This window comes from Cygnus olor, chromosome 16, assembly GCF_009769625.2.
Source record: "Cygnus olor isolate bCygOlo1 chromosome 16, bCygOlo1.pri.v2, whole genome shotgun sequence".
Taxonomy (NCBI): Eukaryota; Metazoa; Chordata; class Aves; order Anseriformes; family Anatidae; genus Cygnus; species Cygnus olor.
In genome coordinates, this window is record NC_049184.1 from 7023646 (window position 1) to 7045871 (window position 22226).

The 22226-nt window shown below is 43.2% G+C and overlaps 1 protein-coding gene across 2 annotated transcripts in view; it reads right to left on the reverse strand.

Moving 5' to 3' along the window:
* PREX1 (phosphatidylinositol-3,4,5-trisphosphate dependent Rac exchange factor 1) overlaps positions 1-22226 on the reverse strand; it is a 172406-nt gene that overhangs the window by 104846 nt on the left and 45334 nt on the right. The gene's annotated exons all lie outside the window — the stretch shown is intronic.

The window sequence follows — 22226 nt, forward strand, 5'->3', positions numbered from 1 at the left end:
GGCTTTCCTCCCTGTCTCTGTCCATGGCTTCTAACTTGCCTCCCACACAAAGGGTGAGCCCTGGGGAGTACTGTGAGCAAAGAAGGAAGGAACTTGTCTTACCCACCTGAGACAGAGGAGAAACGGGTCAATTCTTTGTATTTATGGTACAAAGCAGCTTTGTTACAGCTTGATAATAATAAAAGGCTTTTAAAAGTTGACTGCTCCTGAGCAATGGTCACATCAGCTGATGCACACTCAGCTTTTTCTTTTTTCCTTCTCCTCTTTTGCCTGTTGGGATTGCCAGCAGCTTACAACCTGATAAGAAGCAATGTCATCGAAACAAACTCAGAGCTTACAGAAGGCCTCTGCCTCTGTTAGTCTGGTTGGAAGACAGCAAGCATGTGCCTCCATCTCATTTTCAGCCCCCAAAAGGGCACATCCCTGTTTCTGATAAGCCATGGCTCTATAACATGTCACCCTACAGAACAGGCACCAATAATAATAATAAAAGATGAGTTAACGAGGCACACAGCCCCTACATTTGTTTGGGGCCCTGGGTTCTCAACCCGCTTTTTTGTGACCAAATTTCCAGGCCTACAAGCACATTCCTCCCCTTGTATTACTAAACAGGAAGGGGATCCTGGCTGGATTCCGGCTAGATATGGAGAATTTGGAGCAGATTGGGTGGACTGAAGTCTGAAAGCCAGATTCCTGCAGTAAAGGAACAGGACTTGTGCCAGTGGCAGAAAGGCCGTTTGATAACAGCCAGCCCAGACACCTTGCCACTAACCTGGCCAGGAACTGCTGCTATGCGAATGCGCTGCCCAGCATCTTGGAAAACTCAGGAAGCGTCTGAAATGAAGTGTTCAGCGGGATGACTAATGGCAGGAGGGTTGACAGGAATAGCTGTTGCCCTCCCACTTCACTGCTGGGTGCAATACCTGAGCATTAAGAGTCAGGCATCCGATTGATGTGAGGTAGCAAGTCATACTGAAGTCGCTTATTCGCAAAAGATAAGCCAATCAGTGACTCTTCCTTGCTTTAATCACATCTGTTTGGAGACAACAAATCCAATTGGAACGATTAATTAATCTAGACAATTAGCAGTTCCACTGGTGACTAATATTTACCTGCATATGAGTCTCAGTATGTTGGGTCTAATAATAGAAAGATGGTAAACAGAAGTGCAAATCACATTAACTGTTACAGGCCAGTCAATAAAAAAGCAGAGTCTGTGTTAATCTAAAAAACAGCTTTGCTGTGATGCTTGTCTGAAAAGATCATTTAACAGGAGCGTGAGAAATGGAGAAAGGGAGAGCAAGAAAAAAAAATGAGAAAGGCACAGAAGAGAGAATAGAAAGTACGAAATACTTAACAGGGAAAGAGGCAGTCAACTTACTAGTTAGTTTATCAGATCTTCTACAAGCCTCTGATTTGTCTTGACGTGCACAAGCAGCAATCTCTCCAGTAACATTAAAAACAAGAGAGCTACACGAGATTTTTGCCCTAGAAATTTAGCAGTATACTTTCCAAAATGCAGCCCCAAAAAATCTAAGCTTACTGGACGCAGCACTATTTGTTCCCCAGCTTTCAATACCTTTTCATCTGCAAACAGAGTCTTTTGCAGCACGGTCACTCAAATTAAAAGCATGATAAATGCAGCCTACTAAACAGCAGCTCGTGGAGCTAATGTTGTGTGCCCTGTTCACATGACAACACCACTTCCCTTCCAAACTGCTTCGAGCTTGGAAAAGCAGCCCTTTTCCCAGAGATGTTGTTCAGACATTTAGGTCAGCGTTTTCCAAACATCAAGCTATTTTGGTGCTACTGGTTTTATACTGGGCCCCAGACTCTTCTGTATCAAAACCATCCCTCCCTCCACCTGGTGACAGCCTCTAAGGCCCGCTACACAAGCAGAGCGCAGCTCTCTTTGGGGAACACAGCTACAGGGAGTGGTATAAACTTTTATTAGACCAAGTGATTTATCTGGAAAATCAGACAGGTATTTAGGGCAGGACGTGACAAAGGGGAGGACGAGGAACTTTAGCAACTTGCCATGCCCATATCTCGTTTATATTCCAAAACATACTGTTTAATTAAAGAGTAAATACGTGAAGGGATAGGAGCTTTTCTGGTTATTTTTAATGTTGTAGAGTCAAGTGCTGCCTGCTCCCTCCTAGGATACAGCAGAATGACCATGAGCATCTTTCCTCCACAACCAAAATCAAAACCCTCTACCACAACATGCTATCATTTTCCTACATTTACAGATTAGCATGAATTCAGGGAAGGATAGCAGCTTATGATACAAACTTCACTAAAACAGCTATGACGTATCGGATGGGTAATACGCTGTTGAAGAGCTAGAGAGATGAATAGGTAACAGAAGTTGGCCTTCTACCTGCCCGTACGCTGGTCATGACTGATATAAGGTTAAAAATTTCACCAAAAAACCCAGCAGATAGGATGGCAGAAAAAAATGACTTTTTTTTTTAATCCCCGCAGTTGTTGATTTTGCTCTCTTGCCATTTGTAGTGTTTTGCCGTGCTCACGCTGGGCAGACCCAGGACTCTGAGCTACCCAAGCTGTACAGAGGGCTACTGCTTCCGCATCAGAAGGGACCAGTACGGCCCATGGCTCCATAACAAAAACATGCAGGGAAAAAATGGGAAAGCAGGCCGGTAGATTTTCATTCTCCTGACAAAGCCCTGCGAAGGTCTCATCTTCCATGTGTGCATGCTAATCATTAGGAAAACAGCCCACAGAGGATTTGTTTTTGTTTAAAATTCTGCTGCTGCATCAACATAACATTTATTTGTGCACTGTGACTTGTTGCCCTAGAGATCTGCCGCTTCCAAACTCAGCAGGCCATGTCTGATGGCCCCTCATGTCATGCATAAACACAGCTCAGAGTTTGTCTTACAGCACAATGCTTTGCGGAATTCAAGGAAATCTATAACAAATTAGAAGGAGCAGGGTGAGGAGCTTCCTTTCTGCGCTATGGTGTATTGGGTGAGTTCATAATGACTGAAAAATAGCATTCTTCTTCCAACAAAGAGTAAGAGACACATTACAAGTCTAGAATGCGATTTAGGTACAAAACTTCATTTCACCAAATAAGCATTTCTAACGGCCCCTTCTTCTTAAAGAGGTTTCATTCTCCAGTTCTTTATCCTTAAAACCCACGGCTGCAATGAAACCTTGTTGCTTGGGGTGTCTTTGCTCCATATCTCTGAACCAAAAAACCATGAAGCACAATTCCAGGAAAAAGTCTGCTAACTGAGAGTTGTTCTCACATGGAAGCCTGAATCAGCTGGGATTTGTCTCAAATGCTTTTCAAGTGGCCCTTGTTAAACTTTGACTTGCAGTCTTAACTTCATTACAGAAAATGAGTGTTTAGCACCTTCCATCTAGCATAAGTAACGCATGGCAAATCCCGGGGACGAGGCTGCAAGAGTTTGCTCGGGCCTCTTCTCAAGGGGACACTTCCTCAAACGTTTGGACAGGCTGGGAGATTTCTCATCGAACAGCAAGGCAGGCACACCGTGCATAACCCAGAGGGAAACGAAAGGAGAACAGAAAAAGTGATGAGGCAATGGCGAGCATATCCAAAAGGATTTCAGCCAGAGCCGAAAGCACAATCCTGTGAAACCTGTGTTCTGAACAGGGGGCTGCAATTGCATCTTGTCCTTGATAGAAAAGTGACAGACAACTTCGTTAGACCCATTAGTGATCAGCACTGAAAACACCACAGGGATCCATATGTACCTAGTACGTTCGGTGTTAAAACAAATACATTGCTTTACACCTTTACACTTGTGCAAACAATTGTTGAAAGCTCCTTGCAAGTGCAGACATTTTGATTCCAAGAAAATGTGCCCCCAGTGAAAAACCACAGAGGTGACGTGAACAATGAATTTCACCATTGGACATCGCTAACCATGCAACCCCAGCATAGGGGATATACACTAATCCGTCTCTGACAACACATAGTAAAATCTGTCAGAGATTTGAACAAGAACTTGCAAGTGTAATTTCACCTTCTTTTTTTAATCACTTGAGTAAATATTGCGACTGAATGTGGCTGTCAGATACGCTTTTGACTCCACTGCAGTACTGATCATGTCCCAGAAAACTCCTTTGTCTTTAGCAAAGCAGCTTGGCAGTCCTGTGGAAACGTGGCTCTACTAAAATAGTCCAATGATTTAAAATGAATTTAAAATGAGTGTTTGCCGAAGCTTGTGTTTTAAGAGCAGGTGCATCCTTGCTCATGCTACTCAATTGTTAGCTTTGAACCTTGCCATCCTGGTCATGTTCTTTTGCTTTCTATCACATGTGCAGCTTCTAAGTTAAAGCTCTACCCAAACGACAGGAAACACAAATATCCTGCATCCTACATGTGAACTGGAGTTGTCACCTGCACTCAAGTCTGAGAGACAATGCAATAGATAACCTCAAAATAACGTAACAATGACTGCATAGGGCTACTTATACAAAATAAACCCCATCGCATCTTCATCATTGTTATCCAGAACAAGTAAGCCTGCATTTCTATAGAAAATTCAGTCTTTCAGCACTTCCTCTTAAGTATGTTGCAACTACCTGAACGCAGATCTTTCACTGCATGCTAGCACAGCTCCGGGTTATTAACCAACTGGGAATCAAGTCATTTCAGCTGGGGGTGGACCTTCTTCAGCTCCGTTGTTCCTGGAGCATCCCGCAGTCCTGCACACTATTAACCAAAATCTGACTTCCATCCTAGAGACAGTTGGATTTTAATGACCGATGAAAGTAATTTTTGTATAAATTCAGACAATTAGTTTTCAAAGATCTCTTGCATTCCTGGACAAAAGCCAGCACACATATGGAGAACTCTGGGTCTGATTCGAGTTTTTCAGTAGCTTCAGTTTCTGTTAGAATAACTTCAGTCAGAAGGAACTCCTTTGACATCACCAGTGTTACACATGTAAAGCGGAGCGAGACTGAAGCGATTCTCCTACTTTTAGGGAACGAATTACTGTACCTTACACTGTAAATTGGCAGTCTGGGATTCACTCATTGCTCTATTGAGATTTCTCTAAGAACACATTTTAAGTTACCAGTATCTGGTAAAGAAAGAAAGAACTTAAGCATCAGATGAGTGCATTATAATGAAATTCTTGCAAAGGATATTTCACTTATGGAGAACATTTTTCTTGAGATCCTTTTGAAACAATGAGGAGCCACAGCTGTGAGAAAGCACTCTGCGAAAAGGAGCTCAGATCTACAGCCAAATGAATTCATCAGCAAACAGCTGAACAGGGACTTGCCTACAAGGCAGAGGTGTTTAGCAAGAGGAAATAGCATCAGAAATATCCTTCATTGCCCTAATTTCAGGCTTCCTGTGTATCAAATTGGCTTTAAAACCTCAAAGCTCATTGGTACGTATTTATTTTTTGATCTATCCCCTGACGAGGAACTAAACTATTAACTAACCAGAAAGATTTCAAGAGAAAAGAAAGTTATGCGCATTATGGAATATTGAACATATTCTCTGCAAATGGTTCAGGCAGCCTGAGCCGTGAGCTTGCAGCATTGCCTATTGCTAAGTAGAAGATAAAACAGACTCTAGAGTACAGTTTTTCAAATGGCACTTCTTTTCCAAAAGTTACTGCCCTTGCATAATCTTGAGCTATGTTACACAAGAAATGAGGTGGACTACTTGTACTAATCACCTATGTTCTGTGAAACTCACGTCACTGCCTTTTGAAAGGAAATATGAAGATTTCTGTCGTCATAACTCTTACTCCCATATTCCTGAGGACACCTTCCTTGGGGAGGACGTGAGCTCCCCTGCCCCAGCTCCATGGCCCACATCCACACTTCCTTCAAGCATTGTCATTGACAATAACAATTAGTTCACACGCAAACACATGGATGTTACAGTGTGAATCATCTCTTTCTACAAAAGACTGCATGACCACTTGCAGAAGTAGACTCTATCCCAGAAGAAACTGCAAAGACCATCACAAAACAAACAGCTTAAGTTGCAAAATCCAGACGTAACATGGGGAGAGATGTTTTGTCTGAGGCATGTTTTCAACAGATTTTATTTTTAATGGTATAGATACATAAGCAATAAATACGTCTACATATATATTACAAAACCTCCACTAACAATGACAACTTAATAATTGTGAATTAAGCACTGATCCTGGCAATCTGAAACCTCGTCTTCCCCACTTCTTAGCCTGACATTCAGTGAATCCTGATAAACACCAAATGAAATACAGGGAAGCATTCAGAAACTCAGCTGTTTAAAATCATAGAAGTATATGTATAAATAAAATGCTCGAATAAACAATCTGGATTATTTCTTTATAGACTACATAAGAGAAGTTCCCCCTGCTTATGTAAACTATATTGCTTCAGATTTCCAAAACCCAAACTGATTTGTCCTTAACCAATCTTACATTTGAAGGCCCATGCAGTTATGTCCATGCCTGGCTGATTTATCTTGCATCCGTCTTGCCATCAAGTGATTTACTGTCTATAACATCGAAGTTAATGAAAAACAGTTGCAAAATGCTGGCATTGCATAGCACTGGGAGTTTCAGTGGTACTCGAGGCAGTCAGACATTCCTATCACTTGTTATTTACTTGGACTCTCTTGACAAGGGTCCACTACAAGAAGGTTTCTGTCAACAAGTTGCCGTGGCTAGGATTCATCTCATCCGCTTGCACCCCCTAGAAGCTGAATCCTACCCTAAGCTGGTGATACAGCTTCTCTCCACAACAGAAAACAACAGGCAGGCAACTTCAGACAATGAGTCACTGCACTCTAGGAGTGATGTCTAGGAAGAAAGGCTGAATTACCCTCCAGAAATGCCTTCTCTTTCCAACAAGAGAGCCCGGGTGACAAGTTGAGATCAGACCACCTTCCTCGCCTGTACCAGTCTCACAGCATCTGCAAATGCAAAGTTCCAGAGCAAAAAGTGCAAATGAATCACGTCTAAAAGCAAACCAGTGACTGCATGTCTCAGCACGGGTGCACAGGAACACTGTGGGTGCAATGCAAGTGAATACCTGCAAAATTCACGTGCACAGATACTCTCAGCATGGCAGTGTTCTGGGACTCAGCACAATAGAACTGATCTAACTGCACTTCCCAGGAAAAATAAAGTACAAAGAAAGCTCCAAAAATACACCAGGCTGTATCAGTACTGCTGGTGTACTGATGTTTACACCAGAATATTGCAGCAACAAAAAGATGTCAGCCCGAATTCATTCATGCATTGACTGATGAAGGAAGGTGAAACCAAAGGGAAGTGAGAGTGAAATATGTCGCAGTGTTTCTCTCTCCAAAGACAGATCCCTTTCTTAAGGAGGGCTCGCTCTCATTTGAATTACAAAAACCTTTTTTGCGAAGTGAAAGCCAGGCTGGTGCTGCAAAGGAGCCCATTGTCTGCCTTCTACCATTGCACTGACCTCTCCTATGCCCTCCTCCCCTGCCGTCACTAATATTTGCATCTGCAGGCAGGTCTGAAGATCCCAGTTCACTTCAGAGTCCAACAAAAGCTACCTTTTTCACCTTTGAAATCCTTCAGGACTCATTTCTTTGCATCACCTGCACTCTGGCTCTCTCGCCTCCTCTTCATGCTCTCCCTCCTCCCCAACGTGACCACAAATCCCTTCAATTACTGTAGATTAAAATAAAAATTGTCTTCTTTGCAAACCCAGAGCCTAAGGAAGCCCTTCTGTGAGGATCTAACCTTGGATGACTCCAATCCATTTTCAATGTCATCACAAATTATTTGTTTAGATTTTCAAAGGAGCTTAAGAAAGATATGTGCGTAAGTCCTGTAAGCCTTTGAAATACCTTCCCTTTTCTCAGCCTCTTCATGACTTTCTCTTTTTCTACAATCACGATTTTCATCATCTGACTGCACCATGGAACTCTTCAAAAAGCTTTTAGCATGTAGTTTGTCTGAATGGAGTGTTTTATTTCATTTCTCTTTTACGTAGAGGAACAAATCCTGACAAGTCTGTGTCTGCTTAGCCTTTACCTAACAGAAGTTTGCTTCAGGAGCACGTAAACACTGTAAAAAGGCTTCGGCGTCTGACCCATAGAACTTGTATTCATAATGCCCATGGCTGAAAAAAGCCTGCAGACTGCAACCAGTTTCTGACTACTGATAACTCCAACTGCAAAGATGTGAGCAGCACAGGGAACGTTTCATCATCTCGGGTTCTGCACAGCTATTCCTTTTTCAAGGAGGTAAAAGCATCAGAGTGACTGGAAATATCAAGTGGTCCCCAACAGAGATAGCTAAGTTCAGGCAATGAATGTAATTGTAGCAAAGACTGAAGCGTCTTCAGCGAGTAGTTCAAACTTCTGATCTAAGATAAAGAACTTAGATACCAGAAAGAGCGTCCTTTCCCTTTTCTGCTCTCTCTTTTCAGTCACGGTGTCATAACACGTTAAACACTTAATAGACAAAGTTGAAAGTTTTAAAATGAGACCTGGTATCATTAAAGTCCATAGAATTTATTACATTAATTGCAATATAGGCTACAACTTCCCCTGTGCTATCCCCTCAGAAGGTAAGGGTCATAGAGAGCAGATAAAAGCTTACAAAAAACGTTGAGTCTTTTCTTGCATACTTGTTTTCTGCGTAAGTGTAATGAGTTGATCATTGTTAATCTTGCGGCTCTGAAATTTTACTTCAAGTGGATGGATGGTCAAGCAAACAGAACTGCCAAAACCTGCAGGTGTGTGAATCCAGGCAACCTCGCTGACCGGCACGTCGTTGGACCCAGCTGACAGCCCGGCCCTCAATCTTGCAACCAGGTCCGTGGGGTGATACTGAGTAATATCAATTTTCAAGCTTCGATTGAACCTCTAAGCTAACCACCAGACCAGTTCAGCTTACTGCCACCAGGTTCACCGACCATTGTTCCAAATCACACTGTGCATCTACACAGGGCCCAAGTATCATGATCTCAGGTGACCCACAAACTCTGTCTACATTGCAAATGTAACAAGATCCCAGGATCCCATTTCATTAGGAACATTGTGTCCACATCTGGCTGACGTACTTGAATAGCCTCATACGTCAGTTCAGCATCAGGCTTTGGACCTAAATCTTGAGATGGTTTCTATGGGTATATTCTCAAGGAGATGTCTTTCTGATCTTAATTTATGTATACGCATGTGGCTGACAAGCAGGACTGGTGATCCTTGGTGCACTGCGACTTGCACATCCTCAGTTTGAATCAGGTTGTGTATCAAACTCCAAAATGCATGTATAATGTATTCATATTTGAGCATCTCCTTTACGTATGCAAACATTCCAGTGTTCTGAGTGGTGCATTTCCACCACAGCACAGAAGCATTAGGGCACCATTTCTCTAACTTGATTCCTAACTTTAAGAAAACCCAAGACTACAAACTGACTGACCAGTACCTTGCTAACTACCTTGCTAGTTCAGAGCTGAAAAACTATCAAGTAGAATTTCATAACTAGAGACATTTCACCTTATTGAGGTCCTCAGAAGTATTTGCCTGGGATCTGTTTATGCACTTAAAGGTTTCCTATTACTCTGTCTTTACAGCTGAAGTAAAACAGGAAGCACTGAGTCCTGTAGGTGCCTTGGCCAGAAATTCCAGTGAAACCATCCTGATTTCAGGTGTACTGGCCAACAGACTTCAGGCGAGCAGTAACGACTGTGTTTGACAGTCTCCATGCAGGCACACTAGACACAGGTGCAGCCGTGGGTGAGGGTTTCCAAGTTGTCATTTCTTGTTGAGGAGATATCCCAGTATCTGCTCGTGCAGCAGCTGCAGACAGTGCCGGCAGTCAGCTCCCAGCTGCAGCTGTGTCTGTGCTGGCTTGGCCAGGGCTGTAAATACTTTGGGAACTTGTGCTCCTTCATGACTAGCAACTGGGGCTCTGGTACAGCACACAGTGCCTGGATTCCTGGTCCTTAGTGATTGAAATTTCCTGCTGGGAGAAACGGGCTCAAGTGCCTGTGGTGTGAGGGTGAGGACGCAGCTTTCAGCGGAGGAGCAAACTGCACACAAGCCCCTGACGTTCTGGGACTTGCACCACTGGAGCAGAAGAGGAGTAGCTGTCTCTCTGTAGCCTGTGAAAGGTTTGCAAGAACTCCAAATGTACAGAAAAAATGGGGTTTGGTGAGAAGTAGAGGAATCCCAGAAGGAGAAAGGGGGGGAGCAGGGGTAAGAGGAGGGAACTCCCACTGCCTAGAGCCTTTTTTGCTAAAGGGCCACAGATAACACATGCCTCATGCACCTTGGGCAGCTTTTGAGAAGCTAACGGAACGTAAAGGTTATGAATTCCCCACCTCAAAGTTGTCAGTAAGGCTATGCTTATTTGTGAGCTAGAGGATTAACCTACAAGTAACTGGAAGGAAAATGATTCTCAAGGACACGGATTTTTGTCTTCCCCAAGCAAAAGCCACAAGATTGTGACATCATCCCTCTGAAATAAATGAGTTAAAAGTTAAGTCTCCAGTTTATTGTCTTCACTCAAACTGCTGGTTATGCTGTGCTCTACGTCTTCTGGGGAAAAAAATATCACTTGTACATCAGACATGTACGCTTCTATATTTTGACTACATGGTAAATATCTGTATTACAATTATTTCATAGTTCACTAAAGAATAACGCTGGTAAGAGTGAAAGGGTTACAAGTATAGTTCTGGGGAGTAATTCAGGCCAAGTCAAACAGCAGACTTTTTTTTTTTTTTTTAATGTTCAGTAAAAATATTTCTTGTTTATTTGCTTTTTAGTATTTATTTTGCAAACTGCTGGTCCCTCTGGCATGCTCCCTGGCTCCCCACCCTGATGCACAGTTGCTCTTATTTCCACAGCACGGACTACTGCTAGCCTTAGAGTATATTTGAGCTGCAATACTGATCCTGAAATTAGTTTACTTTAAGCTTACTTTGGTCCTGCGAGCAGTCCCTCAAGCGTCTCCACAGCAAAAGTTAGCCGAAACCGACCTCTCCGTACTGAAGGACTGTTTTTGGTATTCAAGCAATCTTGTTTAAGGCCAGCTCTAGTACTGTCTCATTTCACTGAAGATTGTAGCACTGAAGTACACTAAATCATTACCTAATGCCTCCTGCCCCTTCTCTGTTCATCTTGTCATATCTGCAGTTACAATTTATTTTTTTTAATCTTTATCATGTTTTAATATTTGACACCTCTCTTGTCCCAACATAGGACCATTACAAGGTATTTTACAATTAAGGAACCCAAACCATAAATCAGTCAGTGTATGTGATAAACAAGCCACTCAAATACTCAAAACCTGTACGGCCTGAGGACAAGTACACTAACTGGAAAGTTTCACAAATACTGACTTTAGTAAGACTACTTCATAAGGAAACTATTCCCAGCCTCACTTTGTGGTGGGACAACGAGGAGCAGAGAAGGTTACAGCTTATCCAAGGTAACCAACAGAGTCTGGGAAGGAAGCTTCTGATTCCATAGCCTCTGATCAGCTCCCTCCCATCTCTGTAAAGAGTACAGGGAATAAACTTGCAAAAACTACCTAGCACTTGATGTGCCTTTTTTCTCCAAGCACACAGGATTTTTCACTCAACTTTGACTTCCAAAAAAACAGGGAGCATTTCTGTTTCAGGGCAACATGTCAGTAAATATTTCAAAATTTGATTAAACCTAGCTCAATGCTTTTTTTTTTTTTCCCCAAGCTGCACAATGCTTCAAAAACCTTCCTACCCCAGCAAAGAGAAGAACACAGCTTTGGAGCTCTGCTTTGCATGCATTACCCCAGACGGCGCTCACATACACACAGCCGCCGGTTACGCTTACATGTTGAGAAAGCCAGGCTGCACACAGCTGCACCTTGCAAAGGCTGCCTGGCTGCATTTGCAATTATTTACACACAAAAAAAATAAAGAAGAGGAAAAGAGAGCAAGCATCTTTCACATGTTGGTTTAAAAGAGGAATTAGAAAAATTAACCTCACAAGCACATTTTTCGTCACTAGCCCTGACCAGGAACAAACAGTTTAGCTGATGAAGAGCTGCTTGCTAAAAGTACAGCAGCTGATCTGAGCTAGTTTTCCTAACCGAGCCCAATCCAACAGCCTCTGCACCGTTTTTAAAGTGCTCACCATTGGGGTCCTGCTGTTGGTGGGGATGTATGCGATATTTTCCAGCCATCTTTCCTCTACTGGAATAAGAGAGTCGAAGATTGAACTGGACAAGCATGCAGGACAGAATCCTCAATTAATTATGAAACATGACACCAAAATTTTAACCAAACCAAAAATCTTCCTAGGGATCGACAGCATAATTTATGGGGCTTGGATTATTATTAGTTTTTAAACAAACACCACTACATCCCTAAGCTCTACCAAGAAGCCCAAGCCCGCCACAGGGTGGTCTGGTGCTGCCCTCCATCCACACACCACCTCAGAAACACCCGAAGGAAGCTTATTCGTATGTTAGGGCTCCTGCCCAGTTTTACAGACTGGAAATATTTGGGCTGCTCTAAAAAGCACCAGTCTGTGGTGCCTAGCCAGACCTAAATTCTGCACCACATCCAGTACTGTGCAGTAACCTGTCCCATTCCTTCGCAGACAAGTGGAAAACTATGCCATTTTGCCAGGTCAAAGAGCTAGACAGAACACTGTCTAAAAATACCTCCTGTCCTACTGCCCCACGCCAGCCAAAGGGCTGGGTTTCGTAGTTCCCCTTAACTACATTTATTTTGTTGTGACAGCCTCTAGAAAAGCTCCCTCTCACTGTAGCATTTCTTCTCTGCACACATATTCTTGCAGAACACAATCATATCACACACGGTCTAAAACCCCAGCTTCCTCTGAATCAGAGCAAAGAATTAGACCATTATATTTGAAACATAAAGGGGAAGTTGAGAGAGACCGAGAGAAGCTTGCTGGCATGCCCTGAGCTGAATGGCTGCAGCAAGCAGGCTGCCCTCCCTACATCCCGCAGCCTCCAACTCGGTCTGAGCGCTGGGAAGGTCTGGGGAGGACGTACCGGCACTACCTCGGCGCCTCCGAGGATGGACGGTGCTCTGCGTGGCATACAGGCTGCTTCAGATATCATCTTCACTCAGAGCTACTTTGTTTTGTGCTGTGCTAGGAAGGCTGGGTTGAAAATGGGATGATAGTTATGCTTTTAGACTGTGTGCACCCCAGTGCAAAGCTAAAGACGTCGCTTTGGTACCCACTTGCTCTTTCTTTAGAGAGGTGCAAATAGGAACTCCTCCTGAGACTTTCCATCCAATATTTTAATTTTACCAAAAGCAGCTGTGATCAAAACAGTTTGTTCAAAGTACCCTGATGTTTTTAAATGAAAAACAGCTGAAATTTTGAGTTCCCTTCGTCTGAAGTTAACCAAGTTACCTTGCAGGAGTTGTGAAGCAGGCCCTGCTTGTTCAACAAGAGATCTCCCCTTGCACACCTTTCCAAATGCAACCCAGCTTAGCTTTCTGCAGCCTTCCCTTTTCTCAGTAATGCCACAGGTTTGTCCCTTGCACTACAATTCCTAGCAGCTCAGGGCTTACCGCCAGCACAGCCCTCTGAAAACTGTGTTCAGTGCAGGTAGTCAGTGCCTGTAGACCTGGAGCTAGAATTGTGCATGGTTTCGTACCCTCTGCCACATCCAGTCCCGAGTATTACCCCTGCAAGAAAAGGACACTGACGCACCGCCAACGTGCTAGCGCGCTGCCTGGGGCATTTAGCAGGCCATTCATTCAGGCTGCCATCTTCTCCTCGCAAATATTTTCCCCTCAGCTGCCTTTTCATTAAAGGCTGAATAGTAGCACCTACTGTCTAGCCAAGAAATTCACACAAGGAGTTCCCTTTGGAGCGATGCTCCTGCCATTCAGGCTCTGTCAGTGCCGGGGCTCCGCATCCAAGTCCATCATCAGTCACCTCAGATGCTGCTGGCACTGCCTTCCCCAATGACCCATCCCTACCAGCCCGAAGAACAAACCTCCAAATATTCAGCCAAAGACCAGCTCCCCCGCCACCATGCACCAGGCCAAAGCAAATAGCTTATTTAACACTTCATCCTCCCCCCGTTTACACACTGGATTGAATTTAGCCTTTGCAAGAGTCCCAACCGCATCTGTGAACTCAGCTGATTGCCAGTTACCGAGTGCTCGCACATAGCAGGGCTTTTATTTGTAATAAAATATTTAGAGTGGAAAAACACCCCAGAATTTAATAAAAGCAACAGTCTCAGATTGCCAGTGACTTGTGGTGTATCTATTCAGATGCTCGGAATTCCCTACATAAATAAAGTGAGGCTTTCAAGTTCTGCCAATTAAATAAATGCCTGTTTTAACTCAGTTTTGTATTAAAACAGTGATCAATTTTACTTGCACAAAATAAATGTGAGGTCCTGGATTGTAAATAGGCCCCATTTGTGGATGTATTTTCAGTTACTTTCCCTAAATAGCTGACTGTTCACAAGTGGAAGGGGGGGAAGCAACACCCAATTTGCATACCTAAGCACAACAACTCCATAAGGCAACTTAAAGGCAAAATATGCTTACAAAATTACACTTAGACGTGTGGCATTCAAGGTGTTGGCCATCCTCATAGAAAACACAACAGAGATAAAAACAAAAAAATATATTTTTGGGGAATAAGTGTTCCTAAAAGTTACCCTGAAAGCTTATAGAATTGGAAAAAAAAAAAAAAGGCAATAACTTCTGTAGAGTTTGTTTCATGCCTCTTGTGCAGTGAGAAGCCCAAGGACAGAATTCTGAACGCTCCACCAACTATCATCCCAACAAAATATCCTTTATTAAAACCTTTATTTGATCATCTAAACTGTCTTTAAGGGCACTACAGATGGCTGATAAAGCAGAGAGGGAAGTAAGAGCATTCCTCCTCCTCTGCTGCTGCCCAAGTGGATGTGCCTGCTCTGTACTCCAGGGAATCACTCTTCCTGTTTTCCTGTTTCTATCTATTTCAATCCCTGGAAGCTGTCTGTAGTTTTCTCCAGCCCAGGTATTTCAGAAGGAATACAAGCTGGCAGTGAGGTGTAATTCCACAGGCAATCACACCAACCAAACTCCCCCTCTGCATTGCTGCTTACGCAATTGCAGCCGGATTGCAGGCAACGGAGGTAACTCCAACAGCCAAACACTAACCACACAAAAATTAAGTCATTCCCTTACAGCCACCTTAGCTTCCTGAACTGAACATAACCCACTCACCTGAGCGCCATTGGTGGTACTCATAAGCAAGGTAGAAACAAATTAGTTTCAGCTACGATACTCACATTTCTCTTTGGTCTTTCTAAAACTTGCCCTGGATAGCCACACTCCCGCGCTAGAACCACACTGGTCAGGTTAAACCGGGGAGACAGCGAGGACAGGGCTGCAACGCTTGGTCTATTAGATTTGTGTCCTGACTTTAAAGCCTGGCATGGTTCAGTAGGGAAGAGCTGGCCGCTCTGCATACACTGGGCCCTACACCCCAGTCTCGTATTGTGTACACTTTTAGACTGTGAAGTACATAACAGCGACTGAAGGGGTTCGCTGTTACATCCTGTGGCTAACACCCAGCTGGCTGCACATGGGAGGCGTTAACCGAGCAGCAAGTACCTGGTACAAGTACATGGTTGACAGTCAGGGAGGGGGAGGGAACGGGGTTTGTCCCAAAAGTGTTCAAAAGCAAAGACTTGTGGCCTTAAATTCCAGCCTTCTCCATCCACTCAAGTGTACAGAGAGCTGCTTTCAATTCAATACTGTTTTTTTTCCCCATGTTAAAATGATGGCCTTCTTGTCCTGAGCCAAGTAACAGGCAGTTTACTAGTGATGAAGCTACAAAATAACCATGGTATCTGACTCTCAGCAATCTAAGGACCTTCCCTCTACTTACTAAGACATCCCCATCTCATTTGATACAGTGCCACCTGCTTCATTTCCCCCCCTTTACCTTCAAGACACTTAACCGAACCTGGGACAAGTGATACGTGGCTCTGTTGGTCAGAGCCTCGACACCAACATTCCCGATGACACAGGAACAGTCGTGCCGAAGAACAGAGGCTTGCTCTTCTTGTCAGCCACCCAGCAAAGCCAGAAAGTGGGCGATACAAAATACCTGTGCAAACACTGAGAAACCACAGCAGGAGGCAGCACACATACTACGGCGCAGGAAATCTTTGTGCTGCTGTCAGGTTGGGCTGGTTGCATGGGGAGATCTTCAGGTATCCATTCCACAAGCCTGGGTGAGCTACAGGTAAGAAAGCTAGGTGACAAGAGCACCACTTACTTCTGCTGAACTCCCTCAGAATGGGAGAACTTCCTGGAAGAAGGATGAGGAGATGTCACCCACCGTACGGATCAAAAGCAGGCACTCTCTTTCAAAGAGCCAGTCTGCAAAGCCCTCAGCGTGCCAGCACTGCAGCTCAGGCATGGTGCTTGTTTCCTTCAGCAGTACAGAGAAGGCAATGTATAACCTCCTGCATGGGGATTTCTCCCCAACAGCATAAAAATAAGGCTCAGTCTGTGAGGTACAGATGAGAGAGATCCTGACAAGTGTCTCTTAAAAGTCTTCCTGCTTGTTCCCTCCTCTCCTCCCCCCTGTGGATTACTTTCTCTCCCTGCCATGATAAAGGTGTTTTTCTGACTCCGGTGTGTCTGCATGCCAGCAGCATACAAACACAAGTCTGGCAGACCGTTTTGGCATGCGGAGGTGTCACCAAAATACACAGAAGGTGTTAGTTTGAAAAGCCACCTTGGTCAGATGGGAGGATACTAAGGGCCACCATCAGTGCAGCTGCACAGACACTTCATCCAACAGGAATTACACTGCTCTCGCTGTCTGCATTGACTGAGTCAATCTGTTGCTCTTCCTTCCTCGACTCCACGTAATAAAGGATCAATCTGTTTTAAATGCACGTCTTGATTAAATCGGACTCATTCTAAAGAATTAAAAAGTATTGACTCCAGCCTTAAAGGTGACAGCTCCTTTCCTAGTGATGGGATTTCTGGCTCATTATCATAGTGCTAATTTACATAGCTTTCATCACATCCTTCCTGATGCCTTGTCAATTACTGGCTGTAGAGGCAGGCTGATACCTCATCTTTATCTTATCCGTTGCCCCGAAGCTGCCAGCAGTGCTTCTAATTACAGAGGAACAGTCACAAAAGCGAACTTCATCTGCAGGGCACAACTCTTAAAAGAATGACCCGTGCATGCAGGGATGCCAGAAATCTTCTGAGACATAACCCACGGTCCTTGGTCCAAGGTCCTCCTGCACATTATAGCGCTCCTGGCACTTTATGCAGCAGGCAGGGAGATAATGGCAATGGCTGTTCAGAAGCTAGATGATTAATTAGTCCCATACTTATAAAGCCTTCCCATTATTCAGGCATTCCCTTCAAAATTCATTGTTTTTAATTAAATAACATTCAAAATTTTACTACTATAACCAATAACATTAAGCTTTATTCCCTAAATTAAATACAGCAATTTCTATGAGATGCATTTCTTCATCGTGGGTGATGCTGATTTTTTTTTTAGTGTTTTATTTAATAATAATTCCAATTTAATTCAAATAATTCACTTTTGAGATCTGAGTGCTGAAGCCACAAAATACCCACAGGTTATTAAAGAAAAATCTGTTTTAAGTGCTTCTTGGTTCTATCTTTCCTGCAAAAGCTTAATAAATCACCATTCATTTGCAAGGAAGGAGCAGTATGGTTCAAGAAAACCCTATGCAAAACCTTAGAATATTTCAAACCCTCTGGCAAAACAAATAGTCAGGCACGGAAAAAGACGCACTATAGATACTAAAGTCCACTGTTCTCATCAAAATAGCTTCCTGATATCTGTAATGTGTCTTTCACTTTGAAATCACTATCATCAAAAATGGTCTATTAAAGGAGGCACAGCACGGGTAACAATTTCCTTCCCAGAATTCAAACTTCTTTCCTTCAGCCTTTTCCAGACCCAGCAGAGGGAACAATAGAGAATATTGGTGGAGAAATGCAGAGCTGGAAAGAAACAAGGGAGGTGACGAGAAGGCCAGCTTGGCCTTACAAAGGTTCACGCACTGCTTGGTGTACAAACTAGCCCACATCTCAGTGGGATGATTTCAGTCAACCCTTGCTTAACATTTAGTCCATGGCTAAATACTTTCCCAGAAAGTAATTCTGGCTTAGGCCAGAACTAAATGCTGTGTTTGACATGATAAAGAAGAGTAATGAAGGCAATAAGAGCACTGCCCAGGAATGTAATCACACACCAAGCCAAGATTTCTACGCTCCATTGTTTCTTTTTCTCGCTCTTTCATAAACCCCGTTATAATGTCCTTGCATTGGGGTTACAATATGGGATATGATGTTTTACTCTAGCTTAATGGCAAGAGGAAAGCGTATGCATCACTGCTGTAGCAGAAGGAAGTTACCCTCCTGCTGTGACAGCCTCTTGCCAGACCCCACAAGGACAGGAATCACAACACAGGCTGGCTCCGTGGGGTCAGTCCAAGGAGGTCTCTAAAGACAGCAGAAACACTTCACTGCTCTGACTCTTGTAACTCGCTTTACTTCAAGATATGCTCTCAGTTTTAAGGTCTGGCAGGGTCCGTATGCTCTCTTGACTTTGGTGTCTCTTTGCTTTTGGATCTCTAAATTTCATGTCAAACACTCACCTCTTGCTTCTTTTCTGAAAGCCATTTACAACAGGACCTCACTGTCAGGAAGACACTGGAGCACGGCTTGCACGTTAGACCACCAACGCAACTTACAACTGGTTCAAAAGGATTTTGATTTTAGAGAAAACAAAATATCTACAAATTATACCATGGCTTGTATTTCTGTATGAACAACTATGTATGCATATATACAAACATGTATACATCTTCACTTCCTCTGAGCCTCTCTTCAGTTGTCCAAGACTTTTGTTTGGGTAAAGAATTTCACAGGAAGCAGAGAGATTTTTTTCTCATTTGTTTCTCTCCTGAGAGTCCTGCTTATTCTTACCCTTTGTGTTTCTTGTGTATTGTTTCTAGAGACTTGCGCTTCTTAAATCAACATGACTAGCCCACCAGAAAGGAATTACTCACTCCCTGCCAGAATACACAGGATTGTTTAGAGAAAAGTATTTTGGCATTGATTAGAAAGTCATTGTCTTTCAGTGTCAAGGGTTAATTTTTATTGTTCTCCAGTCACAATCTGTTTATAATGTTGTTAAATTTAAACACAGAACTACAAACTAGCAATACATTAATTTAAAACCCACCAATAAACTGTTGCTACCTATCACCGGGAATAAACTACAACCTGCAGTAAATCACTTAACTTCTCCATTTACATTTCCTCGTTTGTAAAAATGGAAGCATCATAATTTTTCTGTGCATCCTCCCTGTGAGAACGTAAACACTAGTTGGATTTAGACAGACCCTATCTGCCCTGTCTCCTACACCAACAAGGAGCAGTTGCTTAAGGAACAGGTAGAAAAAAGAGAACAAGCACACACTGCTTATTGGACCAGCACACTCTCCAAGTCTCCGATCATTTCCAGAGATGACACTCACATCATAACATTTAATAACCATCAGGGCACCTCTTCTCCATTTACTTGGCAGCCAGGTTTGGTGAGCAGGTCAGTTGCTTCCACATGTGAAGCATGGGTGAAATTCTGTCAAGCCAAAGAGACACTAGGTATGCCATGAGGGCGAAAATCTCACCTCTGAGAAAATCTAAATTCAGACTCTATTATTCTGTTTCCTTTACTCAGTGCATCTATGAGCTATTCCCCACTGGGGTTTTTACGTGCTTTCTCTTCTAGTGAAAATACCAGTTTTCCACGAACAGTTTTCCACTTACTGCATAACCATCTTGTTTTTCCACATTTGACCCATTTGGTATATGTAACAGTAAAAGAACACATCCTCAGATACATTTAGAAAACGCTTTTAAACTACATCAAAGCCGTATGAACCATCCTAGCTGGTGAGCAGAGGCTCATTAGAGAAATAGGATAGGAATAAGCTAAATCTTTTACAATCTAAACCCTTCAGAGAAACCATCACCCGACAAGAACTGTCCTGGTGCAGAGCTGCCTCTAACGTCTGACCAACAGAAACGTGAACAGTGCAGAAGAGACACCAGCCTTGTTACCCCTGTTCTGGCAGAATTCATGCTGACTGGAGCACAATGCAGGACAGCAACCACCTGGAGAACTGGGTTGTGGCTGTATAAGCTGGACAAGTGAAAACAGGAACAAATTTGTCACGAACTGTAGCCCCCCAAACTGCAAAGCAGCAGCAGAGCTAGAATTCGGCCCCAACCATTGTAATCATCGAGCTTTTCCAGACTCCAGGGAGTAGTTTCTGTTTTCACTTACTTATATTCTTAAGGGACTGGTTTAAGATACAGATTTTGGAGAAGGTACAAATAAAAGGCCCTCTGGTTTTCATTTCTTCTGGCAAGAGAAAAAGAAACCCAGTAAGGGAACATGAAAACAAGGATCTGAGAACAGAAAACACATCACAGCAATGGATAAAACCTCAGTGTCTAGCTGGGGCAAGGGGTGTCAATAAATGTGCCTCCAGGATAACAGAAGGGAACCAAACCAAGGAAAACACAGAGCTCCTTTTAGCTTCACCAATGAACACACAAGTCCGTCTCCTAGTAATGAGCCCGACTTAAACACGAAGAGCCTTCTATTCCTGACAGTCACCATGGATTTTTCACGGCTATTTAAGCAAATAGTCCTTAGGAAAGAGACGCCTCTCAGAAAGCTGCTTGATGACAATGTGGACGTCAAGCTCCTCAAAACTGTTCCATAATCAGCAAAAGATTAAATCAATCAGCATACATCCTACGATATACCAGAGAAGCATCTACAGCTACTAACAAATACACAAAGTCTTCCTTAAATACTTCCTCCTTGCTATCCCAATCACCAAGAATAATTCTAACTTACATTTTTATTTTTCCATTTTAGTAGCTTCAGGCTGGCAAGCAAAGCTCTCAGAGAGAAAAGACGGCTGAACTGCAAGGCAACAGAAGCTACCTGCCTGAGATGCACAGGGAAACACGGCTTTCCTCCAGGGGAGCTTTCAGTGCTGACTCTCACCTGCCACTGAAGAACTAGGAGCACACTTTAGGAAAAAGAACCTCCACTCTGTGCCACTTTGAGTCAACGCACCATTTGCTGGCAGTCTTCAAATTCAGCAATAACGCAGTGAGAGAGGATCAACACTTTCTAATGGTTTTCCTTTAAACAAACTGCATGTTAACAGATTAAAAAAAAATCATTCACACACTGATGTCAGCTAGCCTCCACTGCACAAGGCATGGAATAAATGGTTCAAAGACACACTCCTCTCCAAAAGCTCACCATGGTGACCAGTAACTCTGGGAATGCTTATGCCAGGTAACACCAGTGAGCCATGCAAGGATGTTTGAAATGCCCAGGCTCACCAGATGAAATTTCAATTGTTGTAGAATCTCTTGCCCTATCTAAATATGCTCCAGAGACAGTTCTGTGACTGGATGAATATCTCACAAGTTAGTCTTTCCATTTCCCGTGTTCTATCACGTTCTGGTTTTGATGGGGTTTGTACAACACGCACTTACAATCGGCTCTTGTAAATCATCTTACAGATCGCTTCTGAACTGGCTTGCATAGACAGGGAAGTGGCAATATTTTCTGCGAAAAACCTAAACTCCAGTATACAAGGCACACAAGAAATGACAGGCCTTGCTGAGATTTACAGCTTTCCTGTGTAAAGCAGATGCTCTTAAAATCACTGGTTCTGCATCACCCTGTGCTCTTCTTGATACCATCACCACGCTAGCTGCTAAAAGCATGAACCAACTGCATTATTTTCTCCAGGAAGGGTACCAGCAGGATAAAGCAGTACAGAACTCCATGAGCATCTTGTTCCACTGTAATGAAGAAATACCTTATCTATGATCTAGGCAGAGAAGAGATAAAAACACGTATCCTTACTCAGAGATAACATCAGCTACTGGAATGACTCCCTACTTTATACTGACACTTAGGGAATTACTTGATCTCCATTATAATGGAAAAAAATTCTGTACGCTTTGGGTATTTCATCAGTACTCAAGTCATTTTATAAAAGCAGTGATCGTGCTCTTACAGCTCCCAGCCCTCTGCAAAGGGGTTTTAAAATAGAAACATGATAACAAAAATAACAATAATAAGTACGTGCTGTTCTTGAAATATGGTATAGAAAGTTAAACCCGTTTGC